Source organism: Peromyscus maniculatus, chromosome 20, assembly GCF_049852395.1.
Source record: "Peromyscus maniculatus bairdii isolate BWxNUB_F1_BW_parent chromosome 20, HU_Pman_BW_mat_3.1, whole genome shotgun sequence".
In the NCBI taxonomy this organism is placed as follows: domain Eukaryota; kingdom Metazoa; phylum Chordata; class Mammalia; order Rodentia; family Cricetidae; genus Peromyscus; species Peromyscus maniculatus.
Window position 1 is genome coordinate 47,330,647 of NC_134871.1, and position 25,724 is coordinate 47,356,370.

The 25,724-nt window shown below is 50.9% G+C and overlaps 1 protein-coding gene and 1 long non-coding RNA gene across 2 annotated transcripts in view; one reads left to right on the top strand and one right to left on the bottom strand.

Moving 5' to 3' along the window:
• The window catches only part of LOC121824384 (uncharacterized), a 77,066-nt gene extending 66,975 nt beyond the window's left edge, over positions 1–10,091 (top strand). The window contains exons 3-5 of the long non-coding RNA XR_013046501.1: positions 5,440–5,567; positions 6,722–6,902; positions 7,882–10,091. This is a non-coding gene — a long non-coding RNA (uncharacterized LOC121824384). The remainder of the gene's footprint in view (positions 1–5,439; positions 5,568–6,721; positions 6,903–7,881) is intronic.
• Positions 1–25,724, bottom strand: part of Cacng2 (calcium voltage-gated channel auxiliary subunit gamma 2) — a 129,820-nt gene that overhangs the window by 80,409 nt on the left and 23,687 nt on the right. The window lies entirely within an intron of this gene.

A 25,724-nucleotide genomic window follows, 5' to 3' on the forward strand; every position in this document is an offset into this window, starting at 1 on the left:
CAACTCCCCCATCCTCATCATAACACTGCTTTCCATATTGGGTCCCTGTGATGTTCCTCTCAACCCTCAGGGATCCATGTAACTGGGAGGTTCCTAATATTTCTCCTTTCACTAACAAAAACCATTCAAGGGCCCAGAGATATGGCTTAGTGGGTAAAGGTGTCTACCACCAAGCCTGATGACCCAAGGTTTATCCCTGGGGCCCACACAGTAGAAGGAGAGAACCAACTTCCACGCGTGTGCCATGGCATGCCCACATGTGCGCACACACACACACACACACACACACACACACACACACACACACATGCACACACAAAATAATACATAAATGTAATTTTAAAAATTAAAAAACCAAAAAGCCATTCAGACTGACTTCCAGTCTCACAGAGCCCTCAGAGACTTGGCTCATACTTCTCACATCAGTGATGCTTGGGGACCTCCCCTCTCTTCCAACATGACATCTCTCTTAGGGCGTCTCAGATGGTCACCCTTCCCCCACCCCCGGCTTCCTAGAAAACCCACATCTCCGTTTCTCTCTGCTGCTCAGGTTGAAAGACTTGGATCCTTCCCCACTTCACCCCCAGATTCTCAGTACTCAGCACAGCCATCCATCTGCCTCTGTAGAAGGTGCCCCCAGCCAGTACCACGATGATGGCTGCCCACCGACTCCTGCCTGGAGGGTGGCAACGGCCTGACTTGTCGCTCTTTCTGAATTTATCCTCTTCCCGCTGCCCCTCCTCCCCCACATTCAGTTCTTAATCCAGCACATGGATGAGCAGGTGCTGAAACACAAATCAAGCCAGGCTACCTTTCTGGGAGCTCCCCTATCAGGGGTGCCCGGCCTTTGGACACGCTGACACAACATTGTCCTCTACAAAGTTCACCCCTGAGAATGGCATGACCAAGTCACCAAAAGAAAAAAATTTCATAATGTTTTGAGTAAGTTCATCGTTTCGGGTTGGGTGCCTTTCATAGCTGTCCTTAGTGGTGTTCAGCCTGCAGGGGACACACCTGCCAGTGGCTGCCACCTGGTGTGGAGTCAAAGCTAGCATCCTTCTCACGTGACTGCTTCTTGACACTGCTACCATGGTGGTCTCATCCCAGCATTGCTGGCCTTGCTCTGAACACCGTGGTCTCCACGCTGGTCAAAAACACTGCCTCAGGACCTTTGTGCCTGCTAGTTCCTCTGCTAGCCATCTTTCTTTTATTTATCACGGATTTGTGACTTGCCAGATGTTATTTGTTCCTCTCTCTCTCCTTCAGATGTGTTTATTCAGCGTTACCAAGCTCTTCCCTGTTTACCCTGTATAATCGCTAACTGTCTTTACCTGGAAAAGAGAGCCCTTAAAAAAATGTTTGTTATTTTTAAGTGTGTGTGTGTGTGTGTGTGTGTGTGTGTGTGTGTGTGTGTGCCTGCAGAGGCCAGAAGAGGGCAACGGATCCTGGAGCAGGACTCACAGGCAGTTGTGAGTCCCCGGATGTGGGTGCTGGGAACTGAACCCGGGTCCTCTCCAAGCTCTCTTAACCATTGAGCCATCTCTCCAGCCCCAGAAAGCCCACATTTTGCTCTTGTTTTCTCCCTGTGCCTTTGTCTCTACATGGCCTGCAGGGCTGGCTTCAAGCAGCTTTTTGAGCTGGGCTGTTACATGGGCCCTGGGTCTAGAGCCCTGTGCTTGATTTGCGTCTGTCTTGAAACTCTTTGTGTGTGTATAAACACATGTGCAATGTATATTGAACAATGCGCCCACAACTTCATTGACTGGGGCGCGACCCATCGTGTTCATGGCTTCTAGCAAGAAGCTCTGCGGTTTACTTCTTTTATTCCTTTGGTGGCCCCTCCCCCACTTGAGTGTGAGCGAGCTCCTCCCATCCCAAAGCACAGCGGGATGCTCAGATCGGACTGGGTGAAGAAAAGAGTCTCCAAGCTGGCAGGAAGCAGGGGAGTGATAGCAAAGTCCCCCCTCTCTTCAAGTGAGCTAGTCACGCTCTCCCTGAACAATCGGCGGCGTCCTCGCTTTAATCTGTTCCCGCCAAGAAACTTGGCACGCTTTAGCCCACGAATAGCCCTTTGTTCCTGAAGTTTTCAAACCCTGTTTCTGAGAACTCTACAATGATACCCCTTGCTGTGACGTGCCCTAGGAGGGGGTTCTAGGGGGGAAAGCCGAGACTTTGAGGAATCAGAAGTCAAAAGCCAGACGGAACAATCCAGGATGAAACGCTGTCAGAGCCTCAGGCTGGTGCAAGCGTCCCACCTGAGGCAGCTCCTCGGAGGATCTTGGTTGATAAGAACCCTCGGGGTCGTCTAGGATGTCAGCATATTGATTTCTTCCCAAGCTGGGCGATTTCATTCCAGGGGAGGAAGGACACCGGGCGTCTGGCCCGTCTGTGGCGGGACTCAGACAGTTGCACTCTGTCCTGGCTGAGTTCTTGCCACACTGGTGTCCGAGCCTTAGTTGTGTAGGCCCAAGAAAGGCACTGAGGCAGGAGGGAAAGGTGAATCCAGGTTCTCATGGCTGGGTGAGCTGTGATGGAGGCGGGAACAGACGCCAGGCAGGGCTGAGCAATGGATGTGTTTGGTGGAGGAGACTCAGACGTGGGAACCATTATTTGGGACTCATTTTTTTTTTAAATGAGAAATTGTTTTCTGATTACTCTTTGATTGGCTTTCTCCACCTCCCCATGTTTTGTCTTAATGTAGCCCAGGCTGGCCTTGAGCACACTGCACAGCTGATCATACCCTGGACCTCCTGATCATCCTGCTTCCGCCTCCCGAATGCTGAGACTGTAGGTGAGCATCCTGGTGTCTACAGATCTGACAGGCTTCGTACATGGATCTTTGCAGAACTGAGCCACTCGGAAGTCTGCAATGTGGCTGGGCCCCGCAAGCTCAGCCTGCTGGGTTCGTGACACAGCGGCTCCTGCAGAGGTCTTGGTGGGCTAAGGGTAACCTGGGCCAAGAATCACCTTTTCCCAGAAGCCTCCCTGGACTCCTGAGCCAGCTCCTAGGGGCCTGCACACCAGTTCCCACATTTGTGCTAGTCACATAGCAGGGTTTGGCTGCATAGATTCAGCCCAGAGCTAAGCCCAGAGTGGTCAGAAAACGCCAGCCCCCCTGGAGGAGGTGTAAGTGAGGTTAACTGCGCTTTACTCAAGGCTCTCAAATCCTTTTAAACCAGGAACTCAAGAAAGTCAGGAAGCCAGCTCCCCGGAAGATAAGCAGGGCAATGTGTGGAAGGGAGAGACGAGGACTCGGCCAAGTGTGCAGGTGTTTTGGACGAAGCTGGTCTCCAAACTCAAACTCACCTCTGACTCCTGTTCTTTTCTAGTGACCCACATCTGAGCCAGAAACGATCCCGTGCTCTTCCTTTTCAGCACACAGCCTGTATCCCACCTCTCCTTCCCACTCCCGCTCTCAGCCAGCTCCTCTTGTGCCTGGGATGCTGTGATGGCCCCTGACTGATTTCCAGGCTGCCGCTGTAGTCCCATGACCTACTCTCCGCCCACCAGTCAATCATGAATGCCTCGTCTGTGACAGGCCTCCCCTCCACCCTCCCTGTGGCTCCCACTGTGCTCAGAGACAGAGTCAAGTCTTCCAAGCCTGTCCCCAACCTGTCCCCTCCCTTGTACGCTCTGCCTTTAGGGACAGTGATGTCTGCACTCGTCTAGCAAACCACATCCATGCACATAGTTCATCCTCTAGACACAGGATGGCTCTTGCCTTCTCTTCTTTTGGGGGTTCTTCTCACAAAAGCCCCTGGGACCTTCTCTGTTGGCACACCCCAAACCGCATCTGGCTTAATTATCCCTAGTGCCTCTCTCCACTGGCCTCTGTTATGCTCGGTGGGCTGGTTGGCTATCTCCTCTCTCTCGAGGAGAGTGAGGACTTTCATGAGAGCATCCTGCTTATTCGTGTGTCCTGGTGTTGGGAACACAGATCCCTCTCCCCCACCCCCCCAGAGATGGGAGGATCCATATCCAAAGTCTACCAGGGACGAGAGTAGTCCTTCACGGGCCATATCTTTTGTTTTACGTTGTACTTTGTGGTGATTTTGTGGAAAATGTCTGTGGCTCCATGGCTGGGGCTAAAGCTGATTTCTTGCTTTTTTGTCTTTTTTTTTTGGGGGGGGGGAGGTCAACAGGCATGGAAGACCCATGGGACATTATAGAGAGGGACCTGCCTGTGGTCAACAGTAGACAGCAAATGTAGGAGCCACTAGCAAGAAAGGCACATGGCTGCTTGTGGGTTCAGCAGGGAGGAACAGGATCCTGGCTCTGGAAGGCTCTGCCGGGGAGAAGAACTATGTGGGCTGTTCCAGAAGCTGGGCTGGAGGATGTGGGGCCTGGAGTTGCTTCTATCTGAGTGTGTCTCATGGCTCCAGAGTTACTCCCAAGATTCTACGAGTCACACTCTGTGATTGTGTTTTTTTTTAAACTTAAATAAAAAAAAAACCCTAATTTTTATTTAAAAAATGGAGAACAGTAAATTTGACTGGTGAAGATGGACAGTTGTGTGATGAGGAGGAATATCCTGAGGTTTGCATTTCTTCCATCGTGACCAGCAGGTGGGAGCTTCTCTGGAATAGCAAGTGAGTTCCTAGAACTCTGGGCCTCTGGGAACCCAGCAAGGGGTAAAATCGGAGCCTTGGGTTCTCTGCACCAAGTGTCTGGTGATTTGAGAGGACCGTGCAGCCCAGAATACATAGGGACTTTGAGTCTGTGGGGGGACAGTCCTAGAGATCTGCCACATGCGCATGTGTGGCTGTGCATTGCCGCATCCAGGGGTCGTGGGAGCATTGCCGTGGCCCAACCCCACCGCTCCACTGTCTCAGAGCCAGAGCTCCTCCTGGCTGCCTTACCCCTGCACTGGAAGCCCTTGGGGGGGGGCCCAAGCTTGCACCTCTGGCACCAGGTTTTACATTGGTGCTATGGAGTGTGGTTTGTGAGTAGCTGTAAGACACCAATCTGAAGGCAGCTACGAGCAAGACCCCAAAAAGCTACAGGGGTGAACTAAAAATGGCCGGTGAACTTAAGCCGGAGGCAGAAAGGTAAAACTCTATGTGGAGGGAGATGGAGCCCTCAATCCAACGTCAGGACAGACTGCAGCTTAGTGTAAATGGGGAGCGGTCCCTCGACAGAGGGGCCAGGGAATGGCACGCACAGCCGGGTTGACTCGGAAGTGACTATGGGGCCTCAGAGATGGAGGACATAGAGAAGCTCTCATCGGACCCTTACCAGGACCCTAAGACAATCAAGGGGCAGCTATTGCTTCCAGTTTCCAGGAGAGGAAAAACCAAGGTCAGACATTGGATAAAGAGTGTACAGGCCAGCTTCTGGCATCTGGGCGTTGGGTGAAGATTCAGACGCCAGGCTGCCTGGCACACGTGTCTTTTTAAAAATCCCTCCCTCCCTCCCTTCCTTCCTCATGTCCCTCTCCAGACCCTGCTCCAACACCAGGAGCCCACAGTGACCAAGGCAGGACCCTTTCTGCCCACGTGGACTTTGCAGTGCCCGGTGTGTACAGAGAGTGAACCGCAGCACGCTCCCAGACTGAGACTGCCCTTCAGGTATAGTTAACGGGAGACGTTGGAACACCGCGTGGGAAAGGGCAGAGAACATCAGGGATGGTGTGTGTGCGTGGGGTCTCTGCAGGTGACGGTGGCAATGTAAGTTCTAAGTTGGTGAAAAGAAGTGAGAGAGAGTGGGCCTGACAGGATACCCCAGCACAAACCCAGCTCCCCGGTGATCAAGCGAAGAGAGGATGCACATCCCACTATGTACAGTGGCAAGACGCTCAGGGCCCTGGAATTCCCAAGTATGGTCAGGCATGCTATGGTGCCCCAGTGGACACAGGTGTGGGCCTGTCCATGGACCTCCAATGCAAGATTAAGGCACCCAGGCAGGAGCTCTCTACCACTGAGGATTCAGCAAAGCCCCTGGGGTGGTCTAGGTGGGTGTGGCCCTCAAGCCACCCTGCTGTCTTTTCTCCTGGAGAGGCTGGTGCTCAGAGAACTTTGCTTTGGGTATAAAGAAAGATCTGGGCTCAAATGCCAACTGGTACCAACGGCTTGGGTCCAGGAGCAGATGGGGTACCCTGTCTGTCCATGGACGGCCCCAGCTGTCCCCCAGAGGAGCTCTCTCCCCATCCCAGCTCCTCTTGCCACAGACTGCCTGAGTAAGCAGCCCCCAGAAGAGCCTGACTCATTCGCCTTGGCTCCTTGCCAGCGGAACAGCAGGGAGGACAGTGGCCCAGTGGCCTGGTACCTCCCAGTTTGGTCTGACTGCCCAGCCTCTTCTGGGAACAGGCAGGGGCACTCCCATCATGCCTCTGCTCTTGGTCCCTGTGCAAGCTTCAGCCTCCCAGGTCAACCTCTCCACCCTCAGCCCAGACCCAGCTAGCTTTCTTGCATGGATTTGCATGTTTATGTGTCATTGTCCCTCACTAGGCTGTGAGCTCTTGCAAGGCAGAGAGACCTCCTGAGTCACCTCCTAGTCCCAGTGCTCCTGGTAGGACTTGGCACGGTGCAGGAGCTATTTGGCAAATATTTGGTGAGGTCCCTTCCAGATCAAACAGGAAGTCCCCGCACCCTCGCCTGAGGACCGTCTCCAGCAGATGCCCCATGACCAGGCTCCTATGGGTGGCCCATCTCTCAGATGTGCGGCATGCAGGAGCATCTGTCACATTTCCTTACCATGCTTTCCGTGGCTGGTTTCCTTCCAGCCCATTCTCACTTTCTGTCTTGGAAAATCACAAGGAAACTCCATGCTGCTCCTGGAACTCTTGCCAGCGTGATTCAAGCGGAATTGAGCACATGGAGCCGTGTCCCCTACACAAGCAAAGATGTTGCTACTTTCAGCTCAATGGCCTCCTTTCTCTGCCAGCCTGGGTCCTCCTTGCCTAGGTGAGAAAGGACAACTCGTGTGTGTGTGCGTGCATGTGTGTGTGTGTGTGTGTGTGTGTGTGTGTGTCTGTCTGTCTGTCTGTCTGTCTGTCTGACCAGCCCAGCAGGAGTGCCATGAGACAGCTTGCTCACTAATGTGTTTGCTCCCAGGGTGCTCCATGGTTGGGTATGTCTAGGGTTGGCCGGCATAGGCTGATGAACAAGCATAGAGGGTAGCTGCCTGGGAACCCCTGAATTACCACCCACTCAGCTCCCACTCTTAGGTAGTTTCTTAAGCTTTGAGGGTCTACTTTCTTTCCTTTAATAAAAAATGTTTCTTTTTAATTCTTAGTCGTGTGTGTGTGTGTGTGTGTGTGTGTGTGTGTGTGTGTGTGTGTGTGTGTGTGAATGCACCTATGTGAGTGCAGGTGGCTAGAGAGCCCAGAAGAGGGTGCTGGATCCTCTGGAGCTGGAGATACAGGTGGTTGTGAGACACTCAGTGTGGGTGCTGGCAATTGAACTTGGGTCCCCTGAAGGAACAGTATGTGCTCTTAACTGCTGAACCATCTCTCCAGCCCAGTCCAGTTTCTTAGGAACTGTTTGTCTTGGGTTAAATGACTCGTTTTCTCTGGCCTCAGTTTTCCCATCTAGGACACAAAAGTGATATGGACACAGGGCGATCGGGGGACTGGATGAGGTGGACTCTAGGTGCCTGGCACAGGGCATGGTGCCTTGTGAGCCTTTGATGGACAAACATGTGGTGGCTGCTGCTTGGGGATGTGTGTTTGTGTTTGGATGTATGCAGGCTATACATTTCTATACCACTGTTCTTGTTACTGTGACATCAGCCCCCTGGTGCTTGAAAGAGGGGGTCTTTCAAACAGTCATGTGTTCTGTGTGCCTCCATCAGGGTCATGAAATGGCAAGGGCCGGGGGCAGATGTCTGTGTGGTTCTGGAGGCCTTCCTAACCTTGATGTAGCTTTCTTATCCCTCCTGCAGGCTAACACCGGGTTCCTGAGGCCATGTTTGAGATGGAGGCCTATTATCTACCCAGCTGGCAAAAAGGAGGAGGGGTAGAACTGGCTGCCCACCTCTGCCACATCTAAGCAGAGTGCCTCGGAACACATCAGTCATCCTCGGGGCTGGTGTCCTGCCTGTGAATGGGGCTGATCACTAAGCCTTCTTCAAAGGTTTCAGGAGGGGGCACTGTGGGCTTCCAGGGGCTGTGGTGTACAGTTCCGTCCCTAGGAACAAATGCTGTGGAGGGCATCCCTGTTCGTCTCTCGTGTCTTATCATAGGCTTGCTTTGTCATGGAGCATAGCTTCCCAGGCAGATGGCAGAGACTTGTAGCTGGATCTACTGCTTGCCAACACATGAAAGAGACACCTGAAGCTTACAGTTCCATGGCTGTGAGGGGACCTGGTTCAGATCCTGTCACATGAGAAAACCTTTGAGGTTAAAGGTCAGGCAGCCTGATGAGCCTGGGCACACACTGAATGGATCCAAGTTGTGTTTCCACCCTGATCCTTTGGGATCGTGGCAATATTCTTAATCTGTCCAAGCCTCAGTTTCTTCTTCTGGAGAATGGGGCTAATGGAGTTATTTGTGAGGCTGGGCTTCATTCATATATTCATTCTCTCATTCAGTCACTCCCTGCCCCAACTCCTGCTTCCTTCCCCGGCTGATACCTCACTCATCCAACTCAATCTCCAAACTTGCCAGACTGACTTTTCTCCTCCTCCTCCAGGATGTCTTCCCTCCTGACACCCTCTGGCCTGGCACCCTGGTACCTGACATTTACCCCAGTCAGCAGCATGGAGAAGGTGACTGCATGTCTGTGTCCCAGGCACTGGGCTGAGTCCTTTGCAGACAATTCCCACACTTAGAGAGCCGGAATTCAAACCCAGATAAGTCCTAAGCTTTCTGCTGCTCCCTCAGGCATCGGTTATGCATTTCTGTTTTAGTGGACCTTGATGTACTTAGCTCTGTGTCCCCAGGGCCCTGCGCCGTCTAGGGAAGCCAATGAGAGTGGCTGAGCAGATCCTGAGCACTCATAATGCATTGCTAGAACAATTACAGTTGAAAGGGAAAGAAGAAAAGCTGGGGCACACAAGGACCCCAGATTCCTATCTCCAGAACTCATTACCGCCCCACCCCCCATTTCACTGGGAGCAAAAGCCGTGGGAGAGGAAGTCCTTCCTACCCATCGCGTCATGTGCCCGATCCATCAGCTGCCGTGGACAGCATGCTCAGTGGACACAGTGAGGACAGGCAGGTCCCTTTCCCCGACCGAACTGACAATTAGACCACACTGCCCTGTGAACCAAGATGGCTCCAAGGCTCCTAGGCTGAATAGCCTTTGAGTTATTTGTACTTTACAGGAAAGAGCCCCCCTCCCTCCTCCCCGACTCTGGGACAGTGCATTTCTGGTGACTGCTGTGTGAAGGGCTCGGAACAAGCTGATAAGATGATACGGAAGTGACAGCACTCCCAGCGCCATCTCCTCCGGGTACCTGAAGCTTTTCCTTTCTAGAGCAAACTCTGTAATATTAATAAACGGTAGAGAGAAGGATGGAAGAGCGAGTCTTCCCTTTGACACGGCGAAGATCACAGGGACAAGAGAGACCTTTAATCTTTATTAATGTGTCTCGAGGGGGCCTCTCCTGCAAGCTGTGGGAAGCAGACATCCAAAGAGCTCGCATGGCTCCCAGTCCTCAGTGTCCCCGGGCGCCTCAGATCACTGCCTGGTACTGTTCAGAGTCGAGCAGGGCCGCGTCATGGGGACCTGCTGTGTCCTGGGCAAGAACAAGGTAGTCCTAAGCTGGCTCCCATCTGTAGGGGGCTGGAAGACAAGGGAATTCAGGACACAGGGCCCAGTCACGTGACCCGGCTTCTAACCAAGGGCACCAATGCCCTGAAGAGGTTCAGCAGGAACCAGGCTGTCAGTGGCCAGAACAGGCACACGTTCTGCCTACAGGGCCACACCTGAGTTCATTAAGGAATGCCAGCTCCTGCGCTCATTGGTTCCCGGGTGTCTCAGCTCTCTTCTGTCCCACCTGGCTAAAAGCTTCTTCCCACTTGCCCATCCTCCTCGTACTAGGCATGGCTTGAGAGTGGCTGGAAAAATCTGGAACTTGATATTTTTCAGGCCTCATTCCAATGGCCTCATGCACCATAGCTGGCAGAGTAAGACAGAGTCGGGGGGGGGGGGGGGGAGTGAGGAAGGAGGCTCAGGGTCACACACACCTAAGAGACCAAGAAATAGAGATGTGTGCCTTCATTCATCCATCCCAACATTCATTCATTGAAAAGTGTTTATTGATCCCCTACGTGGTGTTTCTCTGGGTGCCAGGCCCTGGACAAGGTTAATGTCACCAAAGTCACATCAGAATGCAATGTTAATTCTGGTGCTGTGGATGCTGCATGCCCTCTCCCTGCCGGGCACAGATCACACACAGCTTCAGAGAGATCAGCCCATCCAGGTCTCCCACCGGGTTGTGGACTGACCAGGATTTAACTTCTGTTCCAGGCTGGCTTCTGACTCTCTGTAAAGCCTCCTGACAGACCTGATCCGGGAGGGCTGGCGGGGGAGGAAGGAGGAGGCAGCTGGAGTGTGCTCACCAAAGGCCTTGCCTAATTTGATTACATCTGCTAGACTGGCGTAGAATAAAGGGGACCGTCTCTTATCGGCACCCGCTCCTAATGTTTACAAAGCAAGAAAGGAAAATGTCAAGACAGGAATTTTAGTAGGGAGGGGGCACACATTTAAAGCGGAAGTGTAGAGAGAATAGACCTGGAAACAGAGTTTCTGATTGACACTTAGCTCTGATGGCACTGAGGCAGGACCCTCAGAAGGTCAGGCGGGTATCTGGGAGCTGATGGGGGCAGAGGGCCCTTCCAGGAGGACAGCAGGACATGGAAGGAAGGTGGGGATGGCAGGTGGCTGGGGCATGTGCGTGGCCACTCAGGTTTATTTCCCGTAACTCCTCACTCTTTTCCAAGTCCTCTGCTTCCCTCCCAGTATCTACCTTTCAGGCAGCCGGAGGACATTGCTAGCACAGTAGAGCCCACAATTAGTGTTAGGCTCGGCCTAGGTTAGAGGTCTCGTCAGCCCACTCCTGTGCTGAGTCCTGGGTCAGTGGCTAACTGTACTGGACATCCATGTCCTCATCTCTAAGCAAGGAACAAAGCCACACCAGACTCACAGGGCTTTGATGATGGCTAATGAGCCAGTGCACACAGAGCTCTCATGGTCGCTGGTATGTTCAACAGATGAGAGCTGCTGTCTTTACTGCATTCAATGTTTCCAGTGCTGAGGAACAAGCCCAGGGCCTCCAGCCTGTTAGGCAAACACTCCCTCTCTGTCACACACTAGCTTGTCATCACTGTAGGCCTTCTCATGATACTTCCTTTTTAAATTCCATGAGTAAACACACACATGCTCATGCATGCACACATATACATGCACATGACACATGCACACACATACATGTACCCACACTCACACATATCTCTACACACATACACATCTATGCAGGCACACCTGCACACACATACATGCCCACGTATGCATACACATGTACATGAATGAACATGTTCATACATGCATTTGCTCATGTACACACATGTACACACGTGTACACACATATACATATACATATGCATATGCCAAGACACTTACATGCACACATACATACATAAATATGTACATGCACAAATGTGTGAAGGCACACACATAGTTGCACATGTACACACAAGCACACACATATGCATACATATATACACATACAAACATCTATGTATATGTATACATACACACATACACATATACATGTACACACATACATACACACATGGGAAAACACATACATATATACATAGTACATGCACACATGAATGCATACACACACACACACACACACACACACACACACACACACACACACACACTGCTCAATTCAGAAATGAACAAAGGACCAAAATCAACATCTCCCCAGGAGGAATGGCCACACACACACACACACACACACACACACACACACACACAGCAATGCTCTGTGTCTCTAACCCCAGGGGCTGTGAGTCTATCTCACACTGAGAAGACACATCACCCATTAGTGTGCCTGCTTTTAAGAGCCTGAGTAAAGAGTGTTGGTGGAGGTGGAGAAACTGGAACGCTGCACAATGCACAATGTGGGTAAGATTTAAGTAAATGGTGCAACCAGTGTGGAAATGGTATGGGTGTCCCTCTAAACTTAAGAATAGAATGACCACACAACTCAGCAGTTGCACTTTGGGCACACAGACAAAAGAGCCGAAGGGGTGAGAGCTGTCAGCATATTCTTGTTTACAGCTGAAGACCCAAAGTCCTCCATATGACCCTTGGTGGTGTATGTAGTGTATCCATCCCATGGAATATTATTCAGCCTGAAAACAGAAAGTTCTTCCACAGGGACCACCATGAGGTAGTGGGATGACACCAAGGTTTAGAACCTGTAGCACAAACTAGCATAATCCAAAAAAAAATGAATACCATGTGATATATGAGATCCCTAAAATAGTCAAAACTTTAGAGACAGAAAATGGAATGGGGTGTCAAAGATTGGAGAAGAGAGGAATGTGGAACTAGTGTTTAATGGGCACAGAGTTTCGGTTTTATAATAGTAAGCATTCCAGAGGTGGATGGTAGAGATGGTTGCACATGACCATATCTGATAGTACTGGTCACATTTAACACCACTGATGGTATCTCACACCACTGAGGATATCTCACACCACTGATGGTATGTCACACCACTGAGGATATCTCACACCACTGACCATATCTCACATCATTGATGGTATCTACACCACCGATGGTATCTCATACCACTGAGGATATCTCACACCACTGACCATATCTCACATCATTGATGGTATCTACACCACTGACCATATTTCACACCATTGATGGTATCTCATACCACCGATGGTATCCCACACCACTGATAGTATCCCACACCACTGAGGATATCTCACACCACTGATGGTATCTACACCACTGACCATATCTCACACCACTGACCATATCTCACACCACTGATGGAATCTACACCACTGATGGTATCTCATACCACTGAGGATATTTCACACCACTGACCATATCTCACATCATTGATGATATCTACACCACTGATGGTATTTCATACCACTGAGAATATCTCACACCACTGAGGATATCTCACATCATTGATGGTATCTACACCACTGACCATATCTCACACCACTGATGGTATCCCACACCACTGAGGATATCTCACACCATGATGGTATCCTACACCACTGAGGATATCCCACACCACGATGGTATCCCACACCACTGATGGTATCCCACACCACAGACCATATTTAACACCATTGAATGAATCTCAACACTGGCCATTTCTCAAAAAATGATTGAGGTGGCAAATTCTATGTTATATGCATTTTATCACTATAAAAAATTGGGAACCTTTTCCCAAATGTGTGTGGGTGGAGGCTCTTCCTTGCCCTCAGAGGAAACCACACTTGTAGCCTGGCTCTCAAGGCCATCATTGGCCTGCTTCCCTTCTGCGTCCTGGCTCCCTCCCATCACACTCTGTGCTCCTGATGGACCCAGTGTCCATGGCTCTTCAACCTCTGGGCACTGCTGTGCTTCTTCCCCTGAAACCACCTTCCTGTCCCAGGCCCAGATCCAACATGGAGTCACACTGAAGACTCACTCTTACCTTGGAGAGCTCCTTCCAAGTCTTGGTGGGCTCTAGATCTCCTACTCCTTCATTAGTACCACCATACAGCCCCTTGCTAGAGTATGATCCTACCTCCTCCTCCTCCTCACTTTATCACTCTGAGCAGTCTCCATGACTGATCTGACCCCTTTGGATAGTGATGGATCATGCCCAAGCCTTTGTAACCCCCTCCCAGGCCAACTGGATGATTGGCACGAAGTCTAAGTTGGTGGCTGCCTGATGACTTTGGCTTCAGAAAAGGAGAGCATTTGCTGGGCATGGTGCACATACTTTCTGTCTCAGCTACTGTGGTAGGAGGAATGGTGTGAGCTTGGGAGTTTGAAGCAAGCCTGGGCAATCTAGAAATATCCTACCTCTTAAATAAAACCAAAAGAAAACAAGAACACACTGGCCTGAGGAGCTCTCATGTTTCCCAAGTTGTAATAAAGCACGTCCTATTCCAACCCCGGGGGAGGGGGGGGCTGCTTCTCTCCTGGGCGGAGGCCCTTAGACAGATAGCCAGGGGCGGCCACTCCAGCCTGCCTTCTTGCCTCTGGAGCAGGAGGGATAGAGCAAAGGTTTGTGTTTCTCCTTTGAGAAATCAGGTCACTGGGTGTTGCTGAGTGTGCCTTACAGAGCTATGCTAATCAGTTCTCTTCTGGCCTAAATATCTGGTAATTATCTTGGTTTTTTGCTCTGCTAGACTTGGCTTCCTGAAACAGTTCATCCATGCTGTTACTTCTCAGCTCAAGCTCCTTCAGGATATTAACCACCATCAAACAGAAAGCCTGCCTTGCCCTCGCCTCGTGCGCGCACGCTGTTCTGAGCCTTTAACCCACGCGCACGCCTCAGATCTCCCCACAGCTTCTGAGGCGGGTCATACTAGTGCCCCAGCTCAGAGGGGAGGGCACCAGGCCTACTGCTTCTGTAGCTAGAGGCCCCTCTCCCTGCCCCCTCTCCCTGCCCCCCTACCTAGTCCCTCACTCTCCGATGGCTGCCTCATCCTGGGCATGCTCAGAGGGTGGATTTCCAGGACAAGCCCAAGCTCCCAGGTGGTGTAAGGACGGAGCATCCTCCTGCACATCCACTCAGCTGTGTTAGGGTTCTTGAGAGAAATAGCACCAATGGGATGGAGAGAGGGCAGGAGGAGGGAGGGAGGGAGGAAGGGGAAGGGCAGAGAATGGGGGCCGGGGAGGAGAGAAATTGGGTAGGTTGAAAAATCTTCATCTATCCCTTCTCATGGGCACAGTTGGCATGGCAGAACCAGACATGTCAGGGGTACAGCTGGGTCTGAGCTTAAAGGACTAGTGGCCTAAGCCTTGTTCTGAGTCCAAAGACCCAAGTCCCAGCAGCACCTGTGTCCAAGGAGAAGGGGAATGGCCTGGTTAGCTGGAACTGCCAACTTGGCACAGCTCAGAGTCATCTAGGAGAGCCTCAGGTGGTGAACTGCCTAGATCAGACTGGCTTGTGAGCATGTCTGTGGGGTGCATCTTGAATGTTAACTGATGTAGGAGTGTCAGATCACTGTGGGATATATAACACCCTGGGCCGGTGATTCTGGGCTGGAGAGATGGCTCAGTGGTTAAAAGCACTTTGCAGAGGGCCGGGGTTCAGTTCCCAGCACCCACATGTAGGCTAACAACTGTCTGGAACTACAGTTTCAGAGGAGCTGATGTCTTCGCTGGCCTCTGTGGGTGCCAGGCACACATGTAGTGCACAGATACACACAGGCAAAGCACCTAAATCCATAAAATATAAATCTTCAATCTTAAAGAAGGAAGAGAGCTGGCTGAGCACGAGGTCTTTGGGCGAGCCAGTGAGCCAGCAAGCAGCGCTCCTCCGTGGTTCCCTGACTTCCCTCAACCACAGACGGTGGCCTGGAAGTGTAAGCCAGGTAAACTGTCTTCCCTGCAGCTGCTTTTGGCCAAAGTCTTTGTTCCAGCAACAGAGTGAAACCAGAACAGTGGGTGTGCCCACTACACCCGGGAGGGCAAGGGAACAACTCCACTTCATATCCTTTTCTTCCTATTTGGTCCATCTGTAGTTGGTGGATGGTGCCCGCTCACATTGATAAACCTGAGTCCAGTCGTTCAAATACTAATCTCTTCTAGAAATAAACACACACACACACACACACACACACACACACACACACACAAACACACAAACACACACACACTTACATACAATCACATTCACACAAACATATATACACTCACACACCCACACTCACATACACATTCACACACACTTACATACACATACACTCACATAAACCCACACTCACATACACATACACTCACACACAGAGATGCAGTTGTATCAGTGATGTGGGTATCCCTTAGCTCAGTTAATATATAAAATTAAACACCATTCTCCCCTCTCTCCCCCAGATGGGTTCAGGTTTATCCCTTGAAGATGTGGTTGAGGTCTAGACTATGCCAGAAAATTCTCTTTGATTTTACACTCAAGAGCCCTAACTATGCTGAGCTGTGGTGGTGCACACCTTTAACCCCAGCACTTGGGAGGCAGAGGCAGGTGGATCACTGAGTTTGAGGCCAGCCTGCTCTACAGAGTGAGTTCCAGGACAGTCAGGGGTATGTAATGAGACCCTGTCTCGAAAAACAAAAAAATAACTCTAACCACCTGATTTAATGTTTGGCTGGCTGCCCAATGGTTGTGTGCTCTGTAGTGTGTGTGTGTGTGTGTGTGTGTGTGTGTGTGTGTGTGTGTGTGTGTGCGTGCGCGCGCGCAGGGGTGTATTATGTGTGGCATGTGTGTTCATAAGATTGCTTTCTTCCCATATTTAGACAACATGTTTGGAGTAGAGATCAAGTCTTCCTGACTGAGCATCTACAGACTGTTTATCTAACTGTAAGCACCTCTTTACAGCCTTCATTCACTCAGACCACTCACAGCAAAATTCATTAGCCATCCATCATGCACCAGATCCTGTGGCCAACCCTGGATGCTGGCTGGGCAGCAACCATGAAAGATAATTAAAGACAAGTCAGGTAGGGGTCCCCACTTCACTGATAAAACTGCACATCTGTGTGTGTGGCCCAGGTAGACCAGGGAGAGTCTATCCTCTTATATTTGGGGCTATGATAGAGACAGCATCCAGGGTTCAGTGCTCTGCCTACTGCCTCATTTCCCAAGCCCAGTCCATCTTTTTGGGGGGCTATGGGAGTTGGGATTAAACCTAGAGTTGCACACTACCTAGGCACTCTACCATTGAGCCTCGTGTGTGTGTGTGTGTGTGTGTGTGTGTGTGTGTGTGTGTGTGTGTGTGTGTGTGTGTTTTGCAGGTGTGCACACATATGTGGAGGACATATGGGAATGTTGGCTATCTCCTTCTCCCGCTCTTTGTCTTAGTCACTTGAGACAGGGTCTCTCACCGAACCTAGAGCTCACCAATTTCCCACTAGGCTGGTGGTCAGTGAGTCCTGTCAGTGTTCTGATCTCCAACCGTCACCACGCTGGGGTTCCTGGTACATGTGGCCAGCCATACCTGGCTCTTCACATAGGTTCTGGGGATATGAACTCAGGTCCTCACGCTTGTGCCTGAAGTACTTGTGTACACTAAACTGTCTCCACAGCCAGCCTGTGCCTTCAAAACCAAAACCAAACCCCACTCTTTGTTTTGAGGCAGGGTCTCACTAAGCCGCCCAGACAAGTGCCTCGAAAGCACATCATTTTCCTGCTTCAGCCTCCCGAGTAGCTGGGATTACAGGCCTGTCCCAGCAAGGCCAGTCCGAGCCATCCTTCAAAACCCAAGACTTGCCAGTCCCGCTCCCGACTCAACCAATGACAGTGCCAGTTCCTAACACAGCAGGATCTAAGTATCGACATCACCACCACATCCTCCGAGCTGGAGACTTTGGGGAGCTTTTTAAGAGCTATTGTCTTTAGAGAATGATAGTGTCACTGGGCTGTTAGGGAAAAGATTTCCAAACTGGGTTTGGTGGTGCATGCCTGGAATCCCAGCACTCAGAAGCAGAGAAAAGAGGATTACTGGAAGTTTGAGGCCAGCCTGAGCTACATAGGAAATTTCAGGCTGGCCTGGGCTATACAGTGAGACCATGGAGATAGAGATAGAGAAGGAAAGAAAAAGGAAGAGATAGGTAGGGGAGGGAGGAGGGAGGGAGGGAGGGAGGGAGAGATGCATACAGAGAAAACGACTCTCTTGGTAACAGGATAGAGGGGCTTGGGTCCCTTACCTGTGCTTTGCTGCCTGAATTACCCACTCAGAGCAGCTCCCCTTGCCTGCCGCTCCAAGGGGACCCTGGTAAACTCTTAACGCTAGTGTTTAAGTTATCTGCCTGTAGGGCAGCCGGGGCAGCCAGAATTACAGGCCCGGCCCACGTCTATGCTCTTTACCCAACTAGTTTCTGTCTCTCTATTTCTGAAGTTCTAAAATTATATATGGAGAGAAATGTTTTTGACCTTGTGGTAATACGTTTTCTGTAAGGTCAGAAATAAATAAGTAAAAATTAATCTGACAATCTCTGAGTAGGCTGAAAAATGCCACTCTGCGTTCCCCTTGGATTTGACCCCAGAATGGTTCCCCTCATTGACAACTGATTGGTTTAAATAATTCATAGCCCTTTGCCAGGCCTATGGCTTCCAAGTGGCACCTGGTTGATGGAGGCTGTGACTGACGGGTGATTACAGGCTCAGACGTTCACTGTGCATCAGAGTGAGGCTCAAACCCATCTCCCCAATGTCTTCAGGCAAGTCTATGCTCTCTCTTTCATCATTTGTGGGGTGTGGGGTTAGGGTGGCGCAGGTGTAGAGGCCATTGTTAGATGTCTTCTTCTATTGCTTTCCATTTTACTTCTTTTTAAAATTTACATTACAGTGTGTGTGTGTGTGTGTGTGTGTGTGTGTGTGTGTGTGTCTGTCTGTCTGTCTGTCTGTCTGTCTGTCTGTCTGTCTGTCTGTCTCACAGTGTGCATGGACTTTCAGGAATCTGTTTTCGCCTTCTGTCATGTGGGGACTGGGGATCATTGAGGTTGTCAGGCTTGGCGGTAAAGTGTCTTTACACTCTGAGCCTTCTCACTGGCCCTTCCACTTTATTTTTTATTGAGATGGGGGTCTCTCATTCAATTTGGAGCTGGCCATTTCTGCTAGACTGACTGGCCAGCAAGCCCCTGAGGTCAGTCAGTCTCTGCCTGTGCCACCACCAGGACTGGGGTTACAGGAACATTCTGCCATGCTTGGCTTTTACATGGGATGTGGAGTGAGAAGTTTCCATGCTTGCACAGTAAGCACCTGACCGCTGAGCCACTCCCCAGGCCCGAGCATGATCTTCTGCAGAGCACCAACCAACAGGAGGTTTGAGGACTGCTCAGAACCTTCCTGTTGTCCCAAGGCTAGAGCCGACCTTGTTTCCCGGGACACACGGAAGCAGCTGGGTTCTAAGTTGCATGCCTGGCCGTAGTGTCTGCAGGGAGCCTGGCCTCCTCTGTCTGTCTCTAAGATAAGGTTCCATCAATTTCACAGGCCTCCCAAGGACCCAGGTGGTCTGCTATCAAAGGGAGACCCAGCTTCTCCCAGGCCTTCTGATACAGGACAAAGTGACCTGCCCTTTTGAAGAGAGGAGAGGAACGGTTCGCTCATGGGGCCGAGAGGTTAGAAATGGGACTGAAGGTGGACAGGGACATGTCGGTGACAACTTCAACAAAAGGCATCAAAGAGGAGAAATGAAAGGCAGTCACAAGTGACAAGTGACAGAAGCGTGGCACATTCTTAGAGAGAGTGAATCATTTCCTCAGACTCAGGGCAAGAGAGAGCAGGTGAGCACAGGCCTCGGCTCACACTGTTAGTCATTCTCCAGTCTCTGCACTGTCAGTCCTCTCTCTCTGTGTCTCTCCCCTCCCCTCCCCTCCCCTCCCCTCCCCTCCCCTCCCCTCCCCTCCCCTCCCCTCCCCTCCCCTCCCCTCCCCTCCTGAGACAGCATCCCACTGTATAGCCCAGCCTGGTCTGGAACTCACTCTGTAGACCAGGCTGACCTCAAACTCACAGAGATCTGCCTGCCTCTGCCTCTGCCTCCTGAGTGCTGGGATTAAAAGTGTGTGCCAGTGTGCCTGGCAAGGACTTTCTTCGAGGTGTGGGGGTTCCTCACAGTGATGCTTTACCCACACTTGCTGAACCCTGGTCTTCTATTGGGCCCTGCTAATGTGTGCACATTGAGGATTAGAAAACAAATCCAAGGTGTGGAAGCTTCACTTCTCAGGCTCAGGATGATATCCAGGGTTTGGTTTCAGTTCCTAAGCACAGGGATTCTTCCGAGGTAGGATATTCGAAACATGTATGGGGTAAACTACAGACTCTCCCAGACAACAGGGCAGGGAGGGAGTGGGGAGGGGCTCAAGAAAAGGGAAGAGGTGATTGATATAGCTGAGTGGGTAGCCAGGACTAGAGAAGATGGAAAAGATTGGAAATCGAACCCTCTGAACATTAACAATGTCAGAACTGTCCTTAAAACCTTTATGTCGACAGAAGCCTGCCCACAAAGAGAACATCTCACAGAATATGCTTGTTGTTCTCCCTCACAGATCCCTCAATGCTGTGGAATGGGTATGTTCAACCAATGAGGGACCATCCCGGCGGAAGGGTAAACGGGGCGGGGGAGGGGGGAGGGGATCAGCAGAGAGAAGCCAAGGGTAGAGCCACTTGCATCATGGGGGGGGATTGGCCTCAAGAACAAAGGAGAGCCCCCACCCTCCTGCTGCAGGAAGGAAGGTGACCACAGGGTAGGGAGGAGTATGTCCGCCTTCTTCACCAGAGGTTGCAACCTCCATCCTGATTCCTCTGCAGGTTTACAGAACAACCCACCAGTCACTTCGAGGCGTCACAGTACCCGGGCCTGTTGGAGAGCTGACTTCAGAAACTAGGAAAGCATCCTTGAGTGAGGAAGGACAGGGCCACCTGGCCATCTAGCCTTTGTGTATCTCACTGTTGCATGTGATTATGGATGGGCCCAGGATAGCTGTCCATTCTCTAACCTCAGAATGACCCATGCTTGGCCCTAGACCTCTGTACTCTATGTAGCTTTCCCCCCTGCGGGATGACCTTGGTCTTGGCTGACGGTACCACGTGGTGATCTCAGATCCAAACTGGCTTCTGAGCAAGGAGAGGGGTGGCCATCTGGGAGGAGTGACCATGGGAAAATGACTGACCTCATCCAGCTCCCGCTTCATAGCGTAGACTGTAGCTGAATGAATTTAATCCTAAAACCATGCCCACAAAGAGGATTGTATGAAAGCCTCATTTTGCAGACAGGGAAACTGAGACCTAATATAGACCGCCAAAAGAACTGGGTTGGACACAGGCACTATGCTTCCTAAGACGGAGTTCCTGCCTTCTGTTCTATACTACAGGGAGGGGGGAGATGGGAGCCAGAGTGAGTGATGACCAACATCTCAGTCCCTGCTCTCTCTTACTTGGCTGTGTGTCTTTGACCAAGTGAATTGATCTCTCTGAGTCTCAGTTTCTTCATTATAAAATCATTCTTGAGCTGCATGGTGTTGGTGCATGCTTTTAATCCCAGCACTTGGGAAGCAGAGGTAGGTGGCTCTCAGAGTTCGAGGCCAGCCTGGTCTACAGAGTGAGTCCCAGGACAGTCAGAGCTTCACAGTGAAATTCTGTCTTGAATCTGCTTCCAAGGGCTACTTTGAGGGTCATTTATGATAGTGTAGGACGTCTAAGCAATTCTGAGCCTTTTTATTCTCAGGGTTGGAGAGAGGATGGTCAGGTGGCTTATGAGGTGGTCAATCATTCAAAAGATAGCAGTCCTGATTCTTATCTACCCAACACATAGACTATGATCAACTTTTAGGGTCAAAGGGTCAGGGTAAATTTCATCCTATGAGTCACATGACCCTCATGTGTTAACTTCCAGGATGGAGCATCTCACCATATGGAAATTGGATGCAGGAGTTACATCTTATCAGACACCATGAGGCCTGCTAGGCTAGACTGAATTTCACTGAATTCAACCTGCCAGTTGAAGACCCGGCCCATCTGAGCTGTGTGTGAGCCCCAAAGGGCCCAGCTCTCAGCTTCCTCAAACTGTGACTCACTCCTGCCTGCAGCCAGTTCCCTTGTTTTCGGAGCTTGGTGCTCCTGACCCTGATTGTTTCCACAGGCAGATGTTTGAGAACAAGAAGGAGGGAGAAGAGAGAGGCTGGACTGACTATTCTTTCTATCCCTAACAGTAGGGCTGATGGAATGCCTACTCTTCCTATGGACTGCAAAAGCTCCATGTTGTAACTAGAAGATTTCCAATCAACGCCTTCACAGCATACAGATATCCACAGCACCGTGTGTGAAGCAACTAGCCGTCACTCGGGGCCAGTGAGGGCAGGATGGTCGGTCCTGCCATTCACTGTAGGAGCAACAGAGGAGAAGGTCTGTGCTCTAAAAGTTGGTGTTCCTTGGCTTGGGAGACACCTGAGGCCATGGCGGATTCTCATCTCAACCTTCAAAGAGCAGGCTCCTATGTACTCTCTCTCTTAAGAAGGCTGCCCATGGGCTATGTGCTGTCCTAATGTGAGGTGTGTGTGTGTGTGTGTGTGTGTGTGTGTGTGTGTGTGTGTGTGTGTGTGTGCTGTGCACATGTGTGTGAAGGTCAAAGGACGATTTTAGTGTTATTCCTCAGGCACCACCCATTGCTTAAATTTTGAGGCAGGACCTCTCACTAGTCTAGAGCTTTCCAAGTATGCCAGGCTGGATGCCTAGTGAGTCTCAGAGATCCGCCTCTCTCTGCCTCCCCAGTGCTGGGACTATGTGTGTCATCATGCTTGGTTCTAAGGCTCTGGGGACTGAACTCAGGTCCTCACGCTTTCGAGGCAAGCACCAGCAGACAGCTCTCCCTGTTCCTTGGTGTGAGTTTTCACAGACATATGGTCTTGCCATTCCTAGAACTCTGACCACACCTTATTACTACCCTTCCTTATTACTGTCTATGGTCAACCTGAACTTAGTGCTGGCCAAAGAGACTGCTCTGTTGGGACTAAGGACCCCTGTTTAGGAGAGTAGTGTCTGCCACCTGTTACATGCAATCTAGTATCAAGCCAGCTGTTCCTCCTAAGTAGATATCGCCACTGAGGCTCTGATTAAAATGGCAATATCGTTCATTTTGCAAATGAGTGACATTAGGCTCTGAGAGGCTAAGCCATTCCTCTGAAGCCCTAGCAGACTCCTATTTTAGCCCTGCACTGCTAGGACTATCCTGGGAAGCACTGGTCCCAGGGTGTGCCATTTATGTTGGGCCTGGACTGCCAGGGGGCGTGGCCTGCTCTGGCTGGCAGGATGGGCTCTGTAAGCTGTGGGTGGCTACTGAGACAGGCATCACCTACCTTTTCTCTCTTGCAGAAGAGGAAACAGAGGCTGAAAGAGTCAGAGCCTTGGTCAAGGTCACAATGCTTAGAAGTGGAAGACACAGAAAGCTTCTAGCCCAGATTCTCTGCCTTCATATCCGGTACTATTTCCGGCAACCCACTCCCTGCCTGGGAACATCTGCTGGACAGATCTTAGTGAATGCCCTGGCAAAAAAAAATGGCCAGGGCCTCATTTCCCTGTGTGGCTGGATGGAGCTGTCTCTGTGGCTGCTGTTATGAAGTGTCTGTGTGTGCGTGCACGGGCGTGTGCTTGTGTATGTGTGTAATCTTTTGTCGGCACCAATTCCACCCGAAACCAAAAAGAGAATCACTTCAGTGCCGTCCGCTTTCCTTCCTTTAGTGCTGACATCTCACCATATCAAACGGCCTGTGCTTCAGAGGAGAATCATAATGAATGACTCAAAATAACTCCACCGAAGAAACATAGGTTTGATTTGAATCGCAGAGGGAGCGATTCCTTTTTAGTCCCGCCCCCCCTCCACCGCCCCCACTCTGCACTTCCTGGAGAAGGTTTGCAGAATCTGCAAGATCCTTCTAAGTCAAGAACAGCCAGGGCCAAAGGATTGATCTGAGCATCTACATAACCATCATCGATCCCTGTAAATCAAGACCACCACCAAACACCGCCTAAAGCATGGGATGCATGGTGTTTCCGACATCCTGTTATCCGAGGCCAGAAAGAAAGGGTATGGTTTTCCTATCCTTATCCTGTCTTGGTGAGCATCTCGCTAGGGTCGGAGTGGTCCACATAACCATGCAAGCCTATTACAAGTTGATTCATTCATCATCGTGTTGCCTGTCAATCAAGACAGCTCTTAAAAGCCAAGATGCAGATTGAATCAATATGCCCCGATCTGATTAGATTTCAGTAGAGCTCCATACATGGATCCCCAAGGAAACTGAGGGCCATGAGGGTATGTTTCTGTAGAAACCTTACTTGACCCACATGTTCTACAAGTGAAGCTGAAATCTCCAGAAAAAACCTAGGCAGGCACAGGCCTCCCCACACGACCATTCACTTGCAATGCAGGTCTGCGGGCTTGACAATGCCTCTGTGGAGCACCCCAGCCAAGTTGTGAATTGCCCGTTCTCTTTCTGCTTGGAGAAGAGTTCTATTCAGCCAAGCAGCCAATGGGAGCTGAGATGATTAATAAAAGCCCGTTTCTTTTAAGTGTCATTTTAAGTATTGTGGTCTGACTGCCGCTCGGTGACTGCGCCGATTTGAACAAAGCCAGCTTGGAAGCCTAAAATGAATGTATTACTCGGCTTTATCGACACAATGTGTTCTGAGGCTGCAAGCCAGGCGATGATGCCGGCAGCTGGAGGGAGGAGAGTGGGCCATGAACGTGGTGATATGCTGGGGCTGAGGGGAGAGTGACTGGACCCAGGCTTGACATCCTAGGCAAAATAAGGCCATGGAAAGTTCTGGAATTTTTACTTCCCTAAATCCCAATGTGGGTTGGTTGGCTAAGTGCTGAAGACTGAACAGTACTCTGCTGTGGCCGAACCTCGAGATACCGGGTTAAGAGCGAGCGAGCAAGCGAGCGAGCGAGCGAGCGAGCGAGGCTACTTTAAGTCGGACGGTCCATGAGGGGAGTCAGCGCATCAATGGAGTTGGGAGGAAGTGACCAGAACCTCCTGGCTTCATCCTTTACCCAGGCTGCTTCCTCGTTGTGCTTCTCTTTCAATTGGAGGGAACCAGCCCACTTTCAATATCACCTTCTCCCTACCCTCTTTCCACGCGCGTTCACATTTGACCCACTTCCCCCTTCTATCCAAAGACTCGGCCCAATTCTCAAGCCTTCTCCCCCACAGTTCTGACCCAATTCTCTCACCATTTCCACAAAGACATGACCCAATTTGCCTCCCTCCTTCCCCCATGGCACATGCCATCATCCCCCCACTCTCAGCGCTCACGCTACAGCCTCAACCTCACTTCCACCCCCAGGCTCCTCATTCCACCTGTTCCTTCCTGTTTCCCGGCATAGACTGGAGCTGGACCAGTATTCTTCTCCCCAAGGCCACAACCCCCCCCCCCCGCCCCCTCCAGCACAGGGAAGGCCCAGCTTCACTTTGGTACAGCCTCCATCCTCCCAGGTGTGTTCCCATAGATCTGACCCAATTCCCTCCCTTCTCAAACCCTGCTCCCACCATGGACCTCGCCACACGCAGCCTCTTCCCAAGGACACGCCTGGCAGGTCACTGCTGAAATGTCAAGGCCACTCACAATGCCAGTGTTCCCAATTACAGTTCGCAGCCCAGCCCTGCGCCGGCAATTACCGCCGCACCTGCTATGGCCAGAGGAAAATATGGCGCAGCTGACTATGCCTTCAACCGAGATTCTGTTATTAGGTTATTTTTAAAGAAATCATTTTGTTGGCTGCCTATCTATCAGCGCTTGCATTTTTTTTTTTAAAAAAATACAAACGATTTGTGATTAGTTATGGCTCAGGTCCTTTGTACGAAACTCATGGAAAGGGGCCAACGCCCCACCCAGAGCCCTTTCTCCTCACATGCCCACATCAGGAGGACTCTTTAAGAGGCGACTGGAGATGGCTTTCTGTGGCCTTCCCATTAAATAAATATGTGTCAGTCATCACAAACGATTTTAATTGACCCACAGTTAGAAAGGCTACCAAGCAAGTTTGTTAAGCACTGTCACTTTCAGGGACTGACGTATGCAGATGA